Source organism: Eulemur rufifrons, chromosome 8 (assembly GCF_041146395.1).
Source record: "Eulemur rufifrons isolate Redbay chromosome 8, OSU_ERuf_1, whole genome shotgun sequence".
NCBI lineage: Eukaryota > Metazoa > Chordata > Mammalia > Primates > Lemuridae > Eulemur > Eulemur rufifrons.
The window spans coordinates 47,672,501-47,687,135 of NC_090990.1; the positions used below are offsets into that span (position 1 = coordinate 47,672,501).

The 14,635-nt window shown below is 42.4% G+C and overlaps 1 long non-coding RNA gene across 3 annotated transcripts in view; it reads right to left on the reverse strand.

Moving 5' to 3' along the window:
- LOC138389569 (uncharacterized) overlaps window positions 1-10,862 on the reverse strand; it is a 12,022-nt gene extending 1,160 nt beyond the window's left edge. The window contains exon 1 of one of the 3 annotated variants that reach the window (XR_011234507.1): window positions 10,745-10,862. This is a non-coding gene — a long non-coding RNA (uncharacterized lncRNA). Of the gene's footprint in view, window positions 1-9,269; window positions 9,319-9,480; window positions 9,664-10,744 lie in introns of those variants that run through there. The other 2 variants (XR_011234506.1, XR_011234505.1) reach the window with 2 other exon arrangements.
- Between the last annotated feature and the right edge of the window lie 3,773 nt (window positions 10,863-14,635).

Below are 14,635 nucleotides of genomic sequence, written 5' to 3' on the forward strand. Positions count from 1 at the left end.
TATATGAGAACTGAGGTGGGGGGTTGGTACTTAAGCTGATGGGTTTTTTTGGCTGGTGGGGGGTGGCGAGCAGGGAGCTTTACAATCATCTGGGCGAAGCCAAATGCAGCTTTGCAAAGCCCTGAGACTCCGTCACACCCTCAGGAGAAGGGCCAGTGGGACATTTTCCTAATTAGAATCTGCAGAATGCTGTTCACCCGTTGTGAAACGGGCAAGCGTTGTGTGTCCTTACGTTTTAGAGGTTGCATTTTTATACAGCTCATCTCTTCAGTGTAGCTCAAAAGCTGGGTGGAGGAGAAAGTATCATTTTTAACTTCAATCTCAAGTAACATAAAGGGAGAAGGGGGTGCTTCGCAAGAGGCACAGCGTGAATTTCTTCAGAACCCCTTGGGATGCTGGATGTGCCATGGTACTGTTCCTTTGGTGATTCCTGTAGTTCCCAGCTCCCAGCTGAGCAAATATTTAAGTCAATATTTCTGTTAATTGTTACATTACAAATTGTTCCATATCCCAGTGGTGGGAGTTCACACCGATGCCAGCTGTGGAGTGACAGCACCTACATACAATCCCAAGAGGTTCCCACATTCTGTGGGATTTGCCTTTTGAGATTGTTTTTAGCGCATCATTCTCATGTCCCAGTGTTAGGGACAAATGGATAGAGAGAGGATGGCAATACAATTATTTTCATCCCATTGGATCCTGCAAGGAGAGGGCTTATCAATGTGTTTTAAGTGTAAGTGTGTTCCTGGAATACAGCAATACCTTCATATGCTTATACTTGCTTCTACCTCAACCTTCAACCCAAGAATCTCTCAGAGAATGGGTCTAATTGATGAGCCATGTAAACCATGGTTATTAAAAGCTGAGACAGATAGGTGCATCAAGAAAATATATTTCTTACTTTCAAAATGCATTTCATTTGTATATATTTGTTTGGTTTGCAGCTAATGGAGAGCTTTGCAAAGAAGTCTGGTAGCTCCTGAAAGCATTTGAAAGCTCTCTGCATCTGAAACTGGAATCTGAAAAGTTGGAAGCTTAAATGGACTGGTGAGTTAGGAACCCCTCATCCCCAATCTCAGGGTTCCGGGCACATGTGTGCTGTTGGACTCTGGGCAAATCATGTCCTCATTTCTCCTTCTTGGGGGTGAAGCTGGTGTTAACTTCACCCAAGCACTGGCTGTCACAATGCACAGCTCAGGATTTATGAGAAATATCATAGCTCTTTGGCAACAGTCACTAGTAGTAAAATAAGCCTTTTTTGACCAAACTCATCAGTGAAAATTTTTTTTTAGGAAATTTGAAGGGGGACAAGAGTAGTAAAAAGGACATTGGGTTTGCTGTGCAGAATAATCCCACAGAGCCATCAGCCCTGATATTTGAGTGGGTAAACCACAAACCGTACCTTGTGCACATACCAAGTGGGATCCTGTGCAGAGCTGGGTGGCCAGAGGTGGCACTTTAGGCAGTAGTGTTAATTCTTAGGGACTGTCCTTTCCTTGGCAAAGTGGGTGGGGCACTCACTTCTCACCCCTACTCTTTTCCTTCCCACTGCTCCCTGAAACACCCACAGTGACACTGGTCACTAAATCTCCCATCATTAGCACAAATGTTTGTACTAATATTTGTACAATACTACCATTTAATAGGTGACAGACATACCAAGTAATGTCCATGTAATTATTCCATTTAGTTTTCATAACTATCCTTTAACATGCAGACTTTTCCCATGGCTCATTTTATAGACGAGGAAACTGAGTCACCCTGTGGTTAAGTCATTTGCCCACGGTCACACACAGCAGCACCAGACAGCTGAGCCACACCTCACATTCAGTACTCTTTGACTTACAAACTTAAGCATTGAGCCACTACCCTCTACTGACTACCAACTCCAGCTTGGTGAATTTAGCCAAGGCTAATAGTGTCACTAGTATTGGCACAAGGGTTATCTCCGGCTATCTCAGTGGCTCAGAATTGTCAAATATCATGGAAGGATCCCCCCTGTCTTCATCACTACCCCACTCCAGCTTAGCTAAAAAGTCAGCTCCTGGGCCGAGCATGGTGGCTCACGCCTGTAATCCTAACACTCTGGGAGGCCGAGTGGGGAGGATCACTTGAGGCTGGGAGTTTGACACAAGCCTGAGCAAGGGCGAGACCCCATCTCTACAAAAAATAGAAAAATAAGCTGGGGGTGGTGGTACGTTCCTGTAGTCCCAGCAACTTGGGAGGCTGAGGCAGGAGGATTGCTCGAGCCCAGGAGTTTGAGGTTGCAGTGAGTTGTGATGATGCCACTGCACTCTAGCCTGAGAGACAGAGCAAGACCCTGTCTGAAAAAATAAAAAAATTTAAAAAAAAGTAAAGTCAGCTCCTTTGTGTCTGTGCTCTGCACTCATTGTTAATGCTTCTTACCAGGTGGGCAAGTCTTCACACACAGCCACCAGTGTCTTGCATTCAACCCCCACAAGTTGTGAAACCAGGCTGAGCGCGGAGAGGATGAGCTGAGAGCCTGTCTATTCCTCAGGGACTCACAGCAGGCACCGTCACATGGAAGAGCACAGCCTAGGCAGGAAGCTCAGCTCTTCCACTTGTTAGCCATGTAACTGTGGGCAGGTGACCTGACCTCACTGTGCCTCAGTTTCCTCATCTGGGAAAAGGAAAAAATAGCAGCATCTACTTCATAGGGGCATTATGAGGATTTAATGAGTTAATATTTATTTGGTGCTTGGCATGTGGTCAGGGCCATGGAAGACTTAGTTACTCTTGTCAGGTAACTACGTTGCTGTGTAACTCTCACAGAAGAGGCTGAGACAACGATCTTAAACTTTTGGATCCAACCAGATAGTCAGTTTGGGTAACTGAGACAAGGACAGATTGCTCACCACTACTGGGAGGACTGAGTGGCTTATAGAATTGGCCTACTGTTCTGAAATTATCTAGACATGCCTCAAGTATAAATGTTTGCCCACAAAATTGTACAATTCATATATCTGTAAGAAGTATTCTCTTATTCATTCAACAAGAATGCCTTGTGTTCTTGCTCTGAATCAGGTACTAGAAACACAGAGCCGAGCAAGACCATCCTCAAAGAGCACGCCATCTAGATGGCAGAGAACAGCCCACCTGTAACACAACACGGCAGGTGCAGCACACGCTTCAGTGACAGCACGGGAAAGAGGGAGGAGACTAGGTATTTTCGTACTGCTGCCTTAGGGGCAGGCATCGAAGGCTTCCCGAGCAAGTAACATTTGAGCCAGGGCTTGAAGAACGAGTAGAATTTGTCTGTTAGAGGATGAGGGCTGGATATGGGCATCCGAACAGAAAGGACGTCTTGAAGACATGCGAGGAACTATAAAAATTTAGGCTGTGTTTGGGAAACATTCTACCTAGGGCTGTATTGGGGGTGCATTTTGGAGTAGAATAGACAAGAAGAGAAGCAGGTTGTGAAAGGAAACGCTTGTTTCCTAGGAGGCAGAAAGCAATAATGCTTCATTTCTTTGGCTGTAGGCAACAGGAATGGACGCTGGCTGTTTAAGCAAATGGAGCTTTCATAGGATTGATTTGGACACCAGCACTGGTGAAGGGAAGGCTGTCTTCTTCAGGCACTAACCCACTGATTTTCTACCCTCACTTTACTCTTTGCCTGGTCCACAGCCCCGGGAGAGACACTCTGACTGGATAAGCTCAGGTCACATGTTCACATCTTGGCTATAGTAGGTGGTGAAAGGAAAGACCTTGTGGGGACAACCTCCAGGGACCCCTTAACTTCTCAGGTGGTCAGTCAGCACACTAGAGGGCACCAAGACTACACCTAATCGGGAAAGGTAATTTCCCAAAAGGAAATCACGGTGCAGCTATTTGATGGACAGACCCCAAATTACAGATGTCCATTATAAATAATAATAACTTATGTTTATAACCCATCTGCCATATATTATGGTACGTACATACTTTATGTGTGTATTTTATTTAATCCACATAGTAACCCTAGGAGTAGGTATACTCCCACTTTGTGGAATTGGAGTAATTATATCCCATTTTTACAAATGAAAAAAGTCACAACTCAGAGAGGTTAGGTCACTCGCCCAAGGTTGCACAGCTAGTACGCCAGTGAGCCAGAACTCAAACTCGGATGCCTCTGATGGCAAAGCTCTCAACCACTGCACCGTATACTCCCAAGTCTTCTGGTGAAATGAAAGCATCTGCAGGGTGGCACTGGCTCCCCACTGTTCCACCCTGGCCCTTCCTTCTGCCTTACCACCCCTGCACAGGTACGGCCCACCCGGGGGCCCCAGAGATCCAGCTTATGCAAAGGAGCACAGACAAGCACGTTTCTTAGTTTCTCCACCTGTAGGTTGTATGAACCAGCTGGGCAGCATCCTTTGAGCTCAGTCCCAAACCTAATCTCTCAAGCCCTTTGTGGGTGTCATATGGAAAACTCGAAAGCAATTCATTCCAAAGCAATTTACAATAATGCTTCTTCTCGAGCCCCTCAAATGGAGAGCTGCATGTCCACAGGCCTCCAAAGCATGTTGTTTTAATCAATGACTGAGCAGAAGCTTCTGCAATCCCTGTGGGCATATCTGCCCTCATTTAAAAAAAATTCTACAAGAATTAAACTTATCTCAGAAGGTAGTGGGGATAACTTTTCATCTAGTGGTAACATCTCCCAATGTACTGGGCCTGCCATTTTCAAATCTATAACCACATAGTTAGTATAAGTAGAGAAAACTATTCATTTGTGTCATCTAGTCACACAGTCATCCAGCAAGTCATTAATCTGGTCTGTATTATCTGGTGGCTTTAAATGCTTGCAAGTGTTATTTTACTCTCAAAACAGTGCAAAGTAGGTATTAGGATCCTCATTTTACAGACAAGAAAATAGAATCTCAGAAGAGTTAAGCAGCTAGCCTGAGGCCACACAGCTCGTAAGGGGCTCATTCATGACCCTGTGTTCTGGATCACGAAGAACACTAAGCAAATAGTCAATGATCTCGATGTTGTTATACACTTTGATGAACAATGACTACTCTGTACCAGTCTCCACAGACACCTTCCCCTACTGTCCAGAAAGGACCCGTGCTACCTGCCTCCTGCCAGGAGAGGACACCTGGGAGTTGCAGCGAAAGGGAGGCTCTTACACTGATCTTTCTGTCTCCAGAACTGTCCTCTCCAATTTATCTTCCACACTGGCCACAAGAAATATACACGAAATGCTAAACCAATCATGCCACTTCAGAGCTTAACATCCTTCAATGGCTCCCAAGTACCTTCGATAGAAAATTCACATTCACACAGAGTGCAAGACCCTTCATGATCTGGCCCTTGTCTATGTCTCCCATCTCATCTTCCAAAACATCCCCCAATGCTCCCTTCACTCTAGCCATACAACTCTCCCAGCAGCCTTGAAAGCCCAACATACCTCTGTTCACTTGTTCTCTTTAGAACCCTCTTCCCTTCCATGTCTGCCCAGCTAACTCCTATTCAACCTTCAAATCACAGCTCAAGTATCCCCCCCTCTGAAAAGTTCCCAGCAAGATGATTGTGCCCATCCTCTGTGCTCCCTCTGAAGATTCCCGTACCATGCCAGGGATACTATTACTCTGTAATGATAGAGATGACAGGAAGTTTTGGGGATACACAGGATATAAATTCCTGCTCAAAGAAAACTAAATAAACAAAAATAGATCTATCTCACATAAAGGCCATTTGTATGTAGACTGGGCTTCACCCGTGGTACAATCAGGGTTTCTACTTCAGTTCTCTGTAATTTTCTCAGATCTGCCCTCCCAGATATCTTGGCTTGTCCTCAGGCTAACCTCTCCAATGGTAGCAAGACAGTCACTAATAACAATTGGGACAACATTCATAGAAGGGAAGAGAGAGAATGTTCCCCCCAGTTGTCCTTCCCTTTGGTGTGATGAGGCCAATTTAGGTCACCTGCTCATCTCTGGACCAATTACCATCACCAATTGAAAAATGGTTGTCTGAAGCCAGGGTACCTGAACCAATCACAGGCAAGGGTGTGTGTAGGAGGACCATGATTGGTTCAGCCCAGGATGGGTCAGCTTCCCCTAAATCGCATAGCTTATGCAGAGGAGAGGTTGATACCTGAATAAAAATGGAGTCCTGGCAGGGGGAGGAAGAAGGGAGTAGAGGCTGTCTAAGCCACCACAGAGGCTGCTGGGTATGTACGCACTTCTGTCCTCCCGTGATACTATAAGCCTCCTGAGGACAAAGACTGTGATTAGTTTATCTCGGTATCCCATTGTCTAGCACAATACCTTAAAAATCTTTGGAAAAAAAATGAGATGAGTAATTATTGTTAAAATAGTGCTGGAGCTGAGGTTTATTCAGAGCAAATGCAAGGCTCAGGTTTGCATGAGGTAAAGAAGACAGGCATCATTTCTATCTGCTGGGTCTCTGTTTGGTATATAAATTAGGCCTTTTTAAAAGACATGTTTCTGTCTGCCAGGCTTTAGAAACAGTGATCTGAGAGTCAGACATTTCCTATTAAAGTTTAAAAAACATAGCTTTAAGTCATACATTATATTGAACGCTTTCATATCTCATCTGATTCAGTAGGTTTTAAACCTCACAGAGGTCACATTTTGAAACAGTAGTCACTTTTTACAACATCTCCAAACATTAAATAAAAATAAAAATTATTATCAAGAATAGAGACGTCCACAGAGACCACTAACATGACACTGGATTATTATTATTATTAAGGACAGTATTATTTGGAGTCTGAAGGTTACGATGGCTGGCTCATCTCTAAGCTTCATTTTTTCTTTATTGAATTGAAGAAGGAAGGGCAGAGTCTATCAAGGCTCATTTGTTTTTTTAAAAAAAATCCTATTTAGAATGGGGGTTCTTAACCTGTGGCAACCTCAGGAATGATATGAATCCCTAAAATATATGCAGGCTTTTGTGTGTGTGTCAACATTTTTCTCAAGAAGGATTGTAGTTTTTGTTATAATCTCCAAAGGGTTCTTGATCCACAAAAAGGTTAAGAACCACAGACATTGAAGGGAAATTCCCCCAAGACCTTGGTTGTCCCAATCACTGGGCTTTCACATAACAAAGAAAAGCTATTCCCAGGGTCAGACTATTAACTTAGATTGGTCGCTTCCAGGAAATAGGTCATTCTTGGGTTTTTCTCAGGATGTTTTAACTTAGAGTTATAGAGTTTGTAGATACTTGAAATGAATGGGGCTCTGTAAGGAGAAATTGGCGAAGCAACTCCGCAGCTCACATCCGCCCGTGCCCACCCCCAGCCTTTCTCCAAGCCTCTCCTTTAGCTCAAAAAGCCTATCCTGGCTTTCAGAACACATCATCACTAGCTCCCACGTTTATTGGAGACAATTTGTAATTTACCCAGCCAGTCTAGGGTCTGGCTAACATTTGTAAACAGAAATAAAGCTGGTGGTTTATTGTTTGTCTCTGAAATCTTGCAATTTTGATATGTCATCCCCTGAGCCATAATAGGTTTAAAAAAAAGTCTGTAATGAAAAAAAGGCCGGTGGTAAAAGTAAGGTAAAATCAGGAGGGAGTGTGTGTGCACACATGAGTGTGTGTTCAACGATGGCTCTGAAAAGGTGCTATTTGGTTTTCCCCAATGAAGCATCCCTGTCCAAGAAGAAGGATTTGTTTTGTTGGTTATCTGCTTTTTCTTTGTTTCTCTTGTTTCAATGTTCAGTTGCATTTTACTGTTCAGAACTTGAAGGATGCATTCAGACTTATGGAGCATGACATTTTAACTATCTCATCTCACCATGATTCATCTCAATTTACTTTCCCCCAAACTGTAGTCTTGAGAAAGCGCACCATCTCTGGGTTCTCCTGTGGGTAGAAGACCATAAACGGCATTAAATGAGCCCAAGATCAGCTAACTTGTGAGCAAGTCTCACTCATTAGATCCTTATTGTTTTCCTAATGAGATGCTTTACTCTAGGCTGGGAACGTGTGGAACATTGGGAATAGCCTCTGCAGTGTACTGCTGCGTGTTCAACACAAACCAGCGGAGGTTAAATAACACGATGAATCAAACAATCCCAAAGGAAGGTGGTGATGCACTGAACCCATCGGGGTCGGCAGATTCCCAACACTTCCTGTCTGAGGCTTCTGTTTCCCAAACAGTTGCTTTGCCCCAGATGGTACATTACCTGCAAAATGTATCAATCCCAGGGCCCAATATATGCCTACCGGAATATATTTTACTGTCTTTAGTTGACTTCCATTTTAGAGTTCAACCTCAACTGAACTTTGGTGGTAAAAAATCAACTCTGTCTTCATTTCCTCTAGGAACCTCTGCTTCTTTGTAGAATGAATCGATAATGAGGTCATGAACAAATATTATTAATGTCTTTTATTATTTATATGGATGTTAACGTGTCCAGTTGACACACAACTTTCTACCTCTCTAGTCTAACACTCATGACCCTTGGTACCTCCTTCTCATCCTCTCTCTGGGTGTCCATTCAGTCGCAGATACAGTGAAAGAATAATATATCACAAGCCATGACCCCTTGGCCTTTATGAATTATCTGTTTAGAAAGATGTGAAGCCACCTTTTATATCCACCATAATAGATACTTAGACATAGTGGATCAATAGTGAACAAGTTTGCTGGTTATAGTTAATGGGTACCAAAGGGACACTCCGGCAGTGACCTCTGACATTGTGGCTGACAAGAAATCTATAGAGCAAAAAATAAGGAAGATGGACAGTTTTTAAAGTTATGAATGTAGATCCGTAGCAAGTCAAAATAATTTTCTCCTGGTGCAAGTAATTCAGACTTGCAGGTGCAAACCCCTTCATTTAGACCCCTGAAATAGGAAAGGCAGTCCACTGCAGCACTGTTTTGGAAACAGTTACGGTGCCGGGCCTGACATGAGTCCATCTGTTATCCAAGGAGAACCAACTGAGATTGTTTTCCTGTCAAAGAGGACTTTCCTCTTTATGGAATGGGCTGTCATTCATAATTTTAAGCAGGCACGGATTTGTTAAACAGCCACATGGTAATGGGTTTCTATAAGAAGATCCACAGACCCATAGCTCCGGAAAGAAATCGAGCTTGTGAGATATTTTAAAACCTAATGGGAATGGAATATTTTGGGTTTCTTGAAAAGATGGTTTCTGCCCTGCACATTGTCAAGGGAATTTAACAATAAATCCGTCGTTGTGTGTCTGAGAGTCTGTTTGAGGCAATTATATTTTCATCCATTCTATGGAGTTGATCTTAGGGAAACCCACCAGGGTGCCAAGCCCACCTTTTCATGCCATCGCACAAACGTTAACAGTGGGCAAGCAGTGTTAAAAAGAGTCAGGGAAACAGAGCTAATTTGTGCGTGGTCTTTGCAGAGAGCAGACTGCAGCATCCTGCCTGGCAGAGAAATGAATATACATGGCATGCAACCCACAGGCGAGAGGGCAGGGATGTAAGCGCAAAGCCCTTTTCACTCCACTCCACAGTGTACATACCGTATTATGATGTCACACTCCAGTAGCGTTGCTCTCAAGTCCCAGTGGTCTCCTGCTGCTAAGCACCGTTGAAAACACATTTGTCCTGACTGTTCTTTTCCTTTTATCCCCCTCTCATCTGTGTAAGATGAATCACTCCTGGATCCAGACTGACTCTGAGGGCAGAGCCGGGTCCTGACGAGGTAGCCTGCCTCCTATGGCTTAAACATTTTAATTAATTTCAACACTAATGCCCAAATGAGAGTTAATCACTCTGCCGCAGTGCTTTCTAATTTACGAAGTTTATTCATTAAAACTTTCCTTACTGAACTTTGATTGAATGTCATGCTTTTTTGGAGGCCTTTCAAACTGCCTTAAGGGGTTTTAAAGTGATATCTTGGGCAGCTGCTGAAAGCCTGCAGTGTTTGCTTAAAGAAAAGAATGGGGAAACTCTGATCAGCAAGAAATCTTCTCTGTGCTGAACAAGGAAACTTTGGGGCGGCAAGAGGCTTGTAAAAGCAGGTTTGTGTTTAAGCAATACATAAAAAAGTAAGGGAAACCTAAGTATCTAATAAAAGAAATAAAATCAATCACCTAATACTTGGCAAAACTTGGAAATACATTTCATGGTAAGATACAGCCATCCTTTAAAAACCAACAGCACGATAGCAGCAGTTTGTATTAATGTGGGGAGTGATTTTCATAATGTGTTTGCCAACCTAATTATTTTGGAATCAATATAATAAAAACCTTAGTACGCAGTTTTGCCTATTAATTGCTAGTTCCTAAATTTTGACTGAGAGATATTGTTTCAATGAAGGCTTTTATTTAAATAGCTCAAGAAAAATGGAATCTTTACCTCTCTAATTAACAGTCTTCAATACCAGGGGACCCAAACACCCCATACTGTCTGTCACATGATGGCAGCTCTCAGGCTGACATGCAAAATATATGGAATTGCTTTTTCAGAAACTGACAATGTTAGTGTCTTCAGGAATGTGCTTCCTTCCTGTTCCTCCCTCTCTACTCTCCCTTCCCCGCTCCTAGTCAGAAAAATATTTGTAAAGGTCAGTAAAAATTTCGATAATTTGGGAGGAAAAATTCAAGTCAGAGTTATTAATGAAAGCACCACTTCTAAGATGCCATGAATCAAAATATAAGTTTTCATATTCATTTCTATGTTCTATAAATACTGCTCAGTGTTATGCAACAAGATACGACAAACTCATTTTTAAAAAGTATTTTTAACTTCAGGGAGCAAAAAAGGTTACCCATTCCATTCTACCTTGAAAAATGAAGCCTGATTGGGAAGAGCTCCCCTTCCCACTTGCAGGGGGCAGGGCCTGTCACCATGAGTTGGCTCATGAAATATTCCTGCTCTCCAGGCTCTTGCAAGATCTCTTTAGCAGAATCTTCTCTGCGGATATTTAATCCCTGTGTCTGCCAAACCACAGACCAAGAGAAGAATATGTCAGGACAGGAAAGAGAGCATGATAGAGCAAAGTATCCAAGCACTGGGATCAGGCAACCTGGATTGGAGTCTTGATTTTGCTATTTCTTAGCTCTTATGGCCTTGGACAAGTTATATGACCTCCCTAGGCGTGGTTTCCTCAGCTACAAAATCGAGCTATTCTTATAGCTTGTAGTATTATAGTTCTTATAGTTTTATAGTATTATTATAATATTATTATAGTAGCTATCTCATAGGACTTTTATGAAAATTAATAGCTAATGTATATGTAGCACTTGCTACAGCAAGTGGCACTTAAAGGTGCCAAACATCGTTTACTCCTCAGCCCAACTTCAAGAATCAGTAATATTATTATCCCCAATGTACAGATAAGGCAACTGAGTCACAGGCAGGCTAAGTAACTTTCCCAAAGTCACACAACTAAGTCGCAAAGCTAGAGTTTTAACCCTGGTAGCCTGGCTCTTAAGTCTGTGCAAGTAGCCTCTTACTGTGTTTAACACATTAACTGCCATGTGAGTTGTATTAATATTGAACTCACGCTAGTTTTGAGCCCAGGGCCTCGAGAAGCAAAATCTGGGCAAAACCCTGCAGTTGGTTCGTGAAAATCTGATTTGTTGATGTTCTTATTGTTACGCTTAATATTGACAAATTAATTCTAAAAACATGGATTAAATGAAGTCAATGAATTTTGTTTTTCTATTTATGCTTACCTTTAAGTTACACTTAAGCCTGAAAGTCAAGAAAAACACTTTATCCTTATGAACTATCTTTCAAGTTTTCACATGACTTTTTATGTTACTAATTTTCAAGTTTTTCTATTACTTCTTTTATTGAAAAAACACAGAAAACAATAAGAAACAACAAATATTTCATTAAATTAGAAAGGAACATTTTGTTTTCAAAGTGTTTATTCTATTTTTGTAATAAAATACTGTGGCTCCGAGGACAAATTTTTTTTTTCTAATGTGGCAGTCAATGTGTTAAATGATAGAATATATGCAAAGGATAAAGGATCGTGCCAGGCCCAGGGTAGTGCTTAATAAAAGTTAGCAATTGTTGGCTTTTATTATGGAAGCCTTGTTGACTAGCTGAATAGATTAATTCTGTTAGAGAATCTTAAAGTTCCAGAGTACAAACACTGCTGCTAATCCAGTACTGACACCGAGACCCCCAAGGAATGCCTTTCCAACCTCCATTCATTTCCGCGGCATGGAAGATTGCAGTGGCTACTTTACTCCTATTTTGAGAAGAAAAAAAGAAGAGAAAAGGAAAATGATGAGTAAGCTCTTCTAATATGCAAACAAGGAGATTCCATCTGGGAAATCTAAGCCAGTGGTAATCCCAGTCAGTGGTTCCTGAACCTGGATGGACATTAGAAGCATGTGAGAATCTTCTAGAAATACAGGTAAGTGGACCTCACCCCAGATCTACTGAATCAGAATACATGGGGTTAAAATTTAGGCTGATGTAGCTTTTAGAAATATTTTACTGAAATATAACCTTACACAGAGAAGTGTACAAATCATCAATCACTGTTTGATGACTTTTCTTTCTTTTTTTTTTTTTTTGAGACAGAGTCTCGCTCTGTTGCCCAGGCTAGAGTGAGTGCCGTGGCGTCAGCCTAGCTCACAGCAACCTCAAACTCCTGGGCTTAAGCGATCCTACTGCCTCAGCCTCCCAGGTAGCTGGGACTACAGGCATGCGCCACCATGCCCGGCTAATTTTTTCTATATATATTTTAGTTGGCCAGATCATTTCTTTCTATTTTTTTAGTAGAGACAGGGTCTTGCTCTTGCTCAGGCTGGTCTCGAACTCCTGAGCTCAAACGATCCGTCTGCCTCGGCCTCCCAGAGTGCTAGGATTACAGGCGTGAGCCACCGTGCCCGGCTGTTTGATGACTTTTTACAAAGTGAACACACTCATGTCACCAGCATGCAGGGTCCCAGCTAGTTACTGCCCTTCCGAGGGGTAGCCACTATCCTGACTTTTAGCACATAGATTAATTTTTCTGATTTTTAGTGTAAAACTAAAATGGAATTATACAGTATGTGTTTCCTTGCATAAGGCGTATTTTGTGCTACTTTGTGTTTCTAAGATTCATCCATGATGTTATGTGGCGCTTTAGCTCATTCCTTTTCAGTGCTGTTTACTGTTCTGCTGTATGAATATGCCGCAAATTGTTTACTCAGTCAGCTGTCACTGGGCATTTGGGTGGTTCCTTGTGGAGCTGTTATAAATAGTGCCGACATGAAATTCTTGTAAGCCTTTTGGTGAATTTACATTTCTGTTGAGTACACAGGAGTGGAATTGCTGAGTTCAGGGTATACCTAAGTTCAGCTTTAGTAGATTGGGCATGTGTGTTTTTAAAAAGCACCATAAGTGGTTCTAATGAGCAACCAGGGATAGGAACCCCTGGTCTGAGCTGTGAGGCCTTATATTAATAGCTACCCAACTACTGTTTATGACTAGTGTATAAAAGACAGTTTTAAAACCTGATGGGAACAGAATATTTGGCATTTCTTGAAAACTGGCCTCTGCCCTGCATCGTGCAAAGGAATTGGTTACATTAGGGTCAGAGTCGAGGGCTGTGTAGCTAAAGCAGCAAGAAGAGTAAGTTGGTTCGTATCTCAGGTGAAAGTTCTCAGTGCTAAGTGTCTCCGCAGTGTCACAACATGGAGGCCCTTCTGCAAGCAGCCAGGTGAAAGGGGACACTTTTTTCTCTAGCCTGATCTTCTGCTTTCATTCCATCTCTGAAATCACAACCACCTGCCCCGACCCTACACAGGCTCCACCCTCTGCCCAGGAGCTTTTCCATGGCCTCCCCCTCCTGTCCCCAGGACCCTCTTCTGAGAAGCCTGCCTTGTCTCTCTGTCAAAGCACATGACCGAGAGCTCCTTGAAGGCAGAGCTTTGACTTACCGTCTTGGTACAGCCAGGTACTGCTGTACATTTTCAATCAATGCTCAACCTGCTTTACTCGGTACTTAAAAGAAAACTATTCTTAACAGGTACAAAATGATCAGCTTCCTCCTAAAATTTCAAGGCATTAAAAAAGCATTTATTGTGTACGTATTTCCAAATGGTCGTCCATTCAGAGTCATTCATATCAACGTAATGCATGTGTCAGCACAGGCCCAGTGACCCTGACCAGGACAGAGGGGACAAAGGAGGACAGGACAACCTTACAGGAACTAGTTAGGAACTAGCTAATTGATTAACCAACCAATTAATTATTAACATGATATATAAACAGAAGAGTCTTTTCTTGGGGCTTGTAAGGAGCTGGGATTTAGCTCCAGGACTAATATGATGGGCGAAGCTAATTGGACTTTCTGTTCTTTATTAACTCCTCCAGCCCTGGTCATCACAAAGGTGGGAAGAGGAGCAGACACTCTTCCTTTGGAGCTAATACCATTTCTAAATGGTTTAGAGCAAGGAGTTTCTGAGCAGGGTTGCTACACACAACTGTGCAGGGTGTGCACTGCACAATTCCAGGGTACAAGCAAAAGCCCCCTCAAGTTGCAAGCCTCCTTAATTTTATCTGTGGAACCTAGTTCAGAGGGTTATTACGAAAATTAAAAGAGCTACCACTTCTGAAACCTGACAATGATTCATCAAGAAGATATTTGTTAAGAGCCTGCTCTTAGTGAACACTCATAAAATGTATAATCTAGGGGAATATGCATACATTAAACTAATAAAGAAA